Genomic DNA, 8,918 nt, shown 5'->3' on the forward strand with positions numbered 1-8,918 from the left:
ATGTCCTAAAAAGTCATAGTATAATATGTCGAAGAAAGCCACAGTTTAGTATGTCGAAAAAAGTCATAGAACAGTATTTTGTCAGTATATTTGTCGTACAAATAGTTGAAAACACCAAGGTGGTTTATATTTTCTTACTTTATCATTTCAAGTATTTATGGTAAGAAAATGTGTTTCATAGTTTATTAAACAGATGTTGTCATTTGTCTTCAGGGTCACATCCTGGGCCTCTGAGCAGCCGGCCAATCACAGTCCTCTCCTGCAGGAAGACGTCATCATGACCTTGCTGCTGAAACGACCAAAGAGGCAGCACGGTGGCTCAGTGGTTAGCACTTCTGCCTCACAGCAAGAAGGTTCTGGATTCGAATCCAGGTCGTTCCGGGCCTTTCTGTGTGGAGTTTGCATGTTCTCCCCGTGTTTGCGTGGGTTTCCTCCAGGTGCTCCGGTTTCTTCCCACCATAAAGACATGCATGCTAGGTAATTAGGACTACAGTTGAAAATTAGCTGACTGGCTAACACTGGGGCATTTACAGAAATGTTGATTAATGTGCATTGTCCTAATCAAATAAACTTACAAACTCAAACCGATCAGGTGCTTCCATTTCAGATCGTTTTAATACTCCTGCTGATCAATCCAGTTCTCAGATGTCCACGCGTCCTTCAACACACCAACGGTTTTATATCAGCTAATCAATGCTAACACTAAAGGGCTTTTACACTGTTTTTAATGTTGTCTCCTATACACACCCAGCGTTAAGCTGTATTTATTTGTGTTGAAAACATTGAATAATGAATCATTAGATTGTTTCCAGAAACAAAATGTTGTTTCTTGAAAATCTAACGTTCAGATCGTTTGTTTTTTGTCTAAAGGGACTACATTTAAAAAAGTTTAAATGAGTTTTTAAATATGTTTAAGAGTTTGATTAAGGGTCTGAAATCTTCCTATTTGTAGATTTATATGTTTTATATTAATGGAATTAATTATGGTCATTAAACTGTTTGAGATGTTGTGAAGTAAAACATTTCTAAAAAAAAAGGATCCATTCAGATGGTTGTTTGTTCCCTAAAAGGGGTTGTTGATTTGTTCTGAAATCTTCCTATTTGTAGATTTATATTTTTATATTTCTGACTGAATGTACTGCAGAGCTCTATTTTTGATGACATCATTACCTGCTTCGGTGCTGACCAATCAGAGTGCAGCATTTGTACCGCACACTGATTTAAAAAAATAAAAATAAAACATTTGACTAAATTTTTGACTCGTTGTGTTTCAAAAACTTTATTAAATAATTTGTAAGAATAATAAATGTGTCCAGAAGCCCCTGAAGACTACAGTTTGTGTCTGAACCAATAGGAAGGATACAGGTTGGTGATGTCATAGGGCCCTCTGAGCTCCAGAGACTAAGGACACACAGACATTATTATATTATTATTATTTATGAGTTCAGACTGAACATGCTGCATATATCATCATCAACCTTCTCCACGGCACTGGACAGGATCACACGCTGAAACACAAAGAGGTGAGTCAAGACAGAGCCAATCGGGACATCCTGTCACAGGGACAGGAAGTGTGTTGGGACGGAAGAGGATGTACCTTCCCTTTACACGTCTCCATCAGACACACAGCGTTGGTATGGTGTAGCACCTCCTGGTGGAGTCTTTGATGGCTGGAGAGTACAACACCTCAAACACCAAACCCCTCTCTATCGCCTGAACACACACACACAGACTATTATTAATATAAACACGTTACTATACCATGACTTTTTATGACATACTATACTATTACTTTTTATTGACTTTCTTTCGACATACTACACTATGACTTTTATCAACAAACTTTAATACTACGACTTTTTTACGACATACTATACTATGACTTTTGTATGACTATTTACGACATACAATACTATGACTTTTTTTATGACATATACTATGACTTTTTTCAACATTCTGTACTATGACTTTTTACGGCATATTGTACTATGACTTTTTTGTGAGTTTTTCCGACATACTATACTATGACTTTTTAGACATACTTCACTATGACTTTTTTATGACTTTTTCATGACATTCTATACTATGACTTTTTTCGACATACTACACTGACCTTTTTATGACATATTATACTATGACTTTTTTCGACATGCTATACTATGACTTCTTTCAGCATATTATACTATGACTTTTTTATGACTTTTTTCGCAATACTATACTATGACTTTTTTATGACTTTTTTCGACATTCTGTACTATGACTTTTTCCAACATACTATATTATGACTTTTTACGGCATGCTATATTAGCATACTATTCCACGACTTTTTTGTGACTTTTTCCGACAAACTGTATACTATGACTTTTTATGACATGCTATATTATTACTTTTTATGACATGCTATATTATTACTTTTTATGACATACTATACTATGACTTTATGACTTTTTTCGACATTCTGTACTATGACTTTTTACGGCATGCTATATTATGACTTTTTTATGACTTTTTCCGACATACTATATTATGACTTTTTACAGCATACTATTCCACGACTTTTTTGTGACTTTTTTCGACATACTATACTATGACTTTTTTTTGACATACTATACTATGACTTTTTTATGAATTTTTTCGACACACTATACTATAACTTTTATGTGACTTTTTATGAAATGCTATATTATTACTTTTTACGACATACTATACTATGACTTTTTTTACATAATATACTATGACTTTTTCAGGACTTTTTTCAACATGCTACACTATGACTTTTTATGACTTTTTTCAACATACTAAACTATGTCTCTTTCCAGCTCTCAGTGAAGGCGGTCGCTTTTTCTCCCTCTCCCTCCCAGGCCTACCCTGCTTGCTATCTTGTCTTGTGTTGTCTGCTGTTAACTTTTTAGAGACTCTCCCTGCAAGGCTCTACAAATACCTAAAAATCATGGAATTGATTAACTGGTCTCTCAACGCAATTGACACTGTATTCTCGAGGAGGAGCACTGGTTCGGGTGAGCCAGCATGTCCTGACGGGACGTTGCAGGTATACGATGGGGTATACGATGGACGGCTGGGAGAAATGGCGTGTCGTGTGTCTCTCTGCTCTTTCCGTGGAGGACGTTGAGGATATCTACCTATTTGGAACCCTGATAACTGGAATGTTGCTGATTGGAGGATGCTTCGCTCTGGTTTATCGAAGAATTGGAAAGACTTTGGTAGCTGTCCAAAGCCCAGGGAAGCTGCCTGGCCTGACTGAAGCTGTCGGAAAAGCGATCAGTTCGCAAACTGGAACTATTAATCGCGTGATGGAAAACAACATGGTAATGACCCGCGGCTTGGATACCATCATGAGGAAGGTCATGGATTTGGAAAGAAAAATTGACCAGTTAAACAGTGTGTAGTTGGACAATAGAATGAATGTTTAAATTAGAGCAGCCATTCGCATAGACAAAACAAATTTAATCTTTCGGCTCCCTTATCCTGAACGGCCTTGCCAAGGCCGTATCTTGGAACAAACAGTCACCCTGTTGGGGCTCTGCAAGCGAGACTCTCTTGGTTCCTCCCCCGTCTTCCCCACTGCCTGCTGATTGTCGTATCGGTTCTGGACTGTTCAAGGGTGTCACCATGGCAACGTGCTGTGTTTCGCTATAACATTCTGCGGACTGGGTCACTAGTGGGACTGCCGGGCTGTGCGTTTCTCAGCAGGCCAAACTCCCCCAACCTACCCTCTCCCCAGTCCCACGCCTTCGCAGCCAAATGTGCAACTGTACATTTATGTTATGTTATGTTATGTTCAGCAGTGCAAATGTACTGTTTGTGTGCCTATGTGCTGAGGTGTTTTTTTTTCCTGTTCCCACACTGTTCTTATCTTTATGAGAATAGTCTGAGAGTTGCTTTTTTTCCCCTCTCCTCTCCTCATGTGATGCTGTATTCTCCCTGCGAGAGTTAAGAGAGAGTTGTTTTGGCGCCGCATATATGGCGACTCGGTGTGTCTGTGCGTGTTGCTTTAATGTGACATGCACCTACAGCACCAGGACAAATTCCTTGTGTGTGTAAACGTACTTGGCAATAAAGCTTTTTCTGATTCTGATTCTGATGACTTTTTATGACGTTTTTCGACATACTATACTATGACTTTTATGAATTTTTTTCGACATGCTATACTATGACTTTTTTTTGACATACTATACTATGACTTTTTTCGACATACTACACTGACTTTTTCACGACACATACTATGACTTTTTTATGACAGCTATACGATGACTTTTTCAGGACTTTTTTCAACATGCTATACTATGACTTTTTTTCAACATACTAAACTATGACTTTTTATGACTTTTTTTAGACATTCTGCACTATGACTTTTTTCAACATAATTTACTGACTTTTTTCGACATGCTAAATTATGACTTTTAACGACATACTGTACTATGACTATTTTTGTGAGTTTTTCCGACATACTATACTATGACTTTTTAGACATACTTTACTATGACTTTTTATGACTTTTTTCAACATACTATACTATGACTTTTTATGACTTTTTTCAACATACTATACTATTACTTTTTTGACATATTATACAATGACTTTTTATGACTGTTTTCAATATACTAAACTATGACTTTTTTAGAAATATTATACGACTTTTTTCCAACATATACTATGACTTTATATGACTTTTTTCGACATGCTCTATACTATGACTTCTTTCAGCATACTATACTATGACTTTTTTCGCAATACTATACTATGACTTTTTTCAACATTCTGTACTATGACTTTTTCCAACATACTATATTATGACTTTTTACGGCATGCTATATTAGCATACTATTCCACGACTTTTTTGTGACTTTTTCCGACAAACTGTATACTATGACTTTTTATGACATGCTATACTATGACTTTTTATGACATGCTATACTATGACTTTTTACGGCATACTATACTATGACTTTTTACGGCATACTATCCTACGACTTTTTTGTGACTTTTTTCGACATACTATACTATGACTTTTTGACTTTTTTCGACATACTATACTATGACTTTTTTATGAATTTTTTCGACATACTATACTATGACTTTTTGTGACTTTTTTCGACATGCTATATTATGACTTTTTACAGCATACTATCCTACGACTTTTTTATGAATTTTTTCGACATACTATACTGTGACTTTTTTATGACTTTTTTCGACATACTATACTGTGACTTTTTTATGACTTTTTTCGACATGCTATATTATGACTTTTTAGACATACTTTACTAAGACTTTGTATGACTTTTTTCAACAAACTATACTATGACTTTTTTATGACTTTTTCATGAAATACTATACTATGACTTTTTTCGACATACTACACTGACTTTTTTATGACATATTATACTATGACTTTTTATGACTTCTTTCAGCATACTATACTATGACTTTTTTCGACATTCTGTACTATAACGTTTTACGGCATGCTATATTATGACTTTTTACGACATACTATACTAAGACTTTTTGACTTTTTTATGACAGCTATACTATGACTTTTTCAGGACTTTTTTCAACATGCTATACTATGACTTTTTTGTGAGTTCTTCCGACATACTCTACTACGACTTTTTAGACATACTTTACTATGACTTTTAATGACTTCTTTGACCTACTATACTATGACTTTTTTATGACTTTTTTATGACTTTTTCATGACATGCTATACTATGACTTTTTTGACATACTATACTATGACTTTTTTGACATACTACACTGACTTTTTTATGAAAGATTATACTATGACTTTTTCAGGACTTTTTTCAACATGTAACATGACTTTTTATGACTTTTTTCAACATACTATACTATGACTTTTTTTATGACATGCTATACTATGACATACTATACTATGACTTTTTTGACATACTACACTGACTTTTTTATGACAAATTATACTATGACTTTTTATGACTTTTTTCAACATACTATACTATGACTTTTTTCAACATACTATACTATGACTTTTTTATGACATGCTATACTATGACTTTTTTCAACATACTATACTATGACTTTTTTATGAATTTCTTCGACATACTATACTATGACTTTTTTCGACATTCTGTACTATGACTTTTTCCAACATACTATATTATGACTTTTTACGGCATGCTATATTAGCATACTATTCCACGACTTTTTTGTGACTTTTTCCGACAAACTGTATACTATGACTTTTTATGACATGCTATACTATGACTTTTTATGACATGCTATACTATGACTTTTTACGGCATACTATACTATGACTTTTTACGGCATACTATCCTACGACTTTTTTGTGACTTTTTTCGACATACTATACTATGACTTTTTGACTTTTTTCGACATACTATACTATGACTTTTTTATGAATTTTTTCGACATACTATACTATGACTTTTTGTGACTTTTTTCGACATGCTATATTATGACTTTTTACGGCATACTATCCTACGACTTTTTAATGAATTTTTTCGACATACTATACTGTGACTTTTTTATGACTTTTTTCGACATACTATACTGTGACTTTTTTATGACTTTTTTCGACATGCTATATTATGACTTTTTAGACATACTTTTACTAAGACTTTTTATGACTTTTTTCAACATACTATACTATGAATTTTTTCGACATACTACACTGACTTTTTTATGACATATTATACTATGACTTTTTATGACTTCTTTCAGCATACTATACTATGACTTTTTTCGACATTCTGTACTATAACGTTTAACGGCATGCTATATTATGACTTTTTTCGACATACTATACTATGACTTTTTTATGATTTTTTTCGACATACTATACTATGACTTTTTTGACATATACTATGACTTTTTTATGACAGCTATACCATGACTTTTTCAGGGCTTTTTTCAACATGCTATACTATGACTTTTTTGTGAGTTCTTCCGACATACTCTCCTACGACTTTTTAGACATACTTTACTATGACTTTTAATGACTTTTTTGACCTACTATACTATGACTTTTTTATGACTTTTTTATGACTTTTTCATGACATGCTATACTATGACTTTTTTGACATACTATACTATGACTTTTTTGACATACTACACTGACTTTTTTATGACAAATTATACTGTGACTTTTTCAGGACTTTTTTCAACATGTAACATGACTTTTTATGACTTTTTTCAACATACTATACTATGACTTTTTTATGACATGCTATACTATGACTTTTTTATGACATACTATACTATGACTTTTTTGACATACTACACTGACTTTTTTATGACAAATTATACTATGACTTTTTCAGGACTTTTTTCAACATGTAACATGACTTTTTATGACTTTTTTCAACATACTATACTATGACTTTTTTATGAATTTTTTCGACATACTATACTATGACTTTTTTTGACATACTATACTGACTTTTTTATGACATATACTGTGACTTTTTATGACAGCTATACTATGACTTTCAGGACTTGTTTCAACATGCTATACTATGACATTTTTCGACATACTATACTATGACTTTTTTGACATATTATACTATGACTTTTTATGACTTTTTTCAATATACTAAACCAGTGGTTCCCAACCTTTTTTCATTGGCGCCCCCCCCACTTATGTCTAAGAAAAGCTGAGCCCCCCCTCCGAAACCGAAGTTGAGGTAACTTTCCCTTACTTTCTTTTTTGATACAGAGGAGTTATCAGCACAGAACTTACGTTTCTCCGCTATGTTTCGTTCATAAAATAGTGATGCCGTGGCGGCAGGAAAAACGAGGATGATAGCAGCTAGCAGCTAACAGCTAACAGTTGACCTGATGACAGCAAGGGTCCCAGGTTAAGAGGTCCCGGAGATTTGGCCTACTAAGTAGCCTGCCTACAAGTTTAAGTGAGAACAAAAATATATAGTTTTTATACAGACTTTTGTATACATTATATAGTCTAGTGTATTATCATAATTTTTTTAACGTGCAAATATTTTTTTTTTTACCTCAACCTCAAACCAGATAAAGACTTGCGCCCCCCCTGTGATCTTTGCCGCCCCCCTTAGGGGTCCCCGGACCCCAGGTTGGGAACCACCGTACTAAACTATGACTTTTTTATGACTTTTTTCGACATAATATACAATGACTTTTTTCCAACATATTATACTATGACTTTTTATGACTTTTTTCGACATGCTATACTATGACTTCTTTCAGCACACTATACTATAACTTTTTTCGCAATACTATACTATGACTTTTTTCGACATTCTGTACTATGACTTTTTCCAACATACTATATTATGACTTTTTACGGCATGCTATATTAGCATACTATTCCACGACTTTTTTGTGACTTTTTCCGACATACTGTATACTATGACTTTTTTCGACATACTTTACTAAGACTTTTTATGACTTTTTTCAACATACTATACTATGACGTTTTTATGACTTTTTCGACATACTATACTATGACTTTTTTCAACATACTATACTATGACTTTTTTATGAATTTTTTCGACATACTATACTATGACTTTTTTTGACATACTATACTATGAGTTTTTTCGACATACTACACTGACTTTTTTATGACATATACTGTGACTTTTTATGACAGCTATACTATGACTTTCAGGACTTGTTTCAACATGCTATACTATGACATTTTTCGACATACTATACTATGACTTTTTTGACATATTATACTATGACTTTTTATGACTTTTTTCAATATACTAAACCAGTGGTTCCCAACCTTTTTTCATTGGCGCCCCCCCCACTTATGTCTAAGAAAAGCTGAGCCCCCCTCCGAAACCGAAGTTGAGGTAACTTTCCCTTACTTTCTTTTTTGATACAGAGGAGTTATCAGCACAGAACTTACGTTTCTCCGCTAT

The 8,918-nt window shown here is 33.8% G+C and overlaps 1 long non-coding RNA gene across 1 annotated transcript; it reads right to left on the bottom strand.

Moving 5' to 3' along the window:
* Nucleotides 1–1,323: 1,323 nt before the first annotated feature.
* On the bottom strand, nt 1,324–1,680 carry LOC118493520. Its single transcript, XR_004895475.1, has 3 exons — nt 1,598–1,680; nt 1,479–1,508; nt 1,324–1,401 (listed from the first exon to the last, which is right to left on the bottom strand). It is a non-coding gene; the product is annotated as an uncharacterized LOC118493520 (long non-coding RNA).
* Nucleotides 1,681–8,918: the final 7,238 nt, after the last annotated feature.

This window comes from Sander lucioperca, chromosome 17 (assembly GCF_008315115.2).
Source record: "Sander lucioperca isolate FBNREF2018 chromosome 17, SLUC_FBN_1.2, whole genome shotgun sequence".
NCBI lineage: Eukaryota > Metazoa > Chordata > Actinopteri > Perciformes > Percidae > Sander > Sander lucioperca.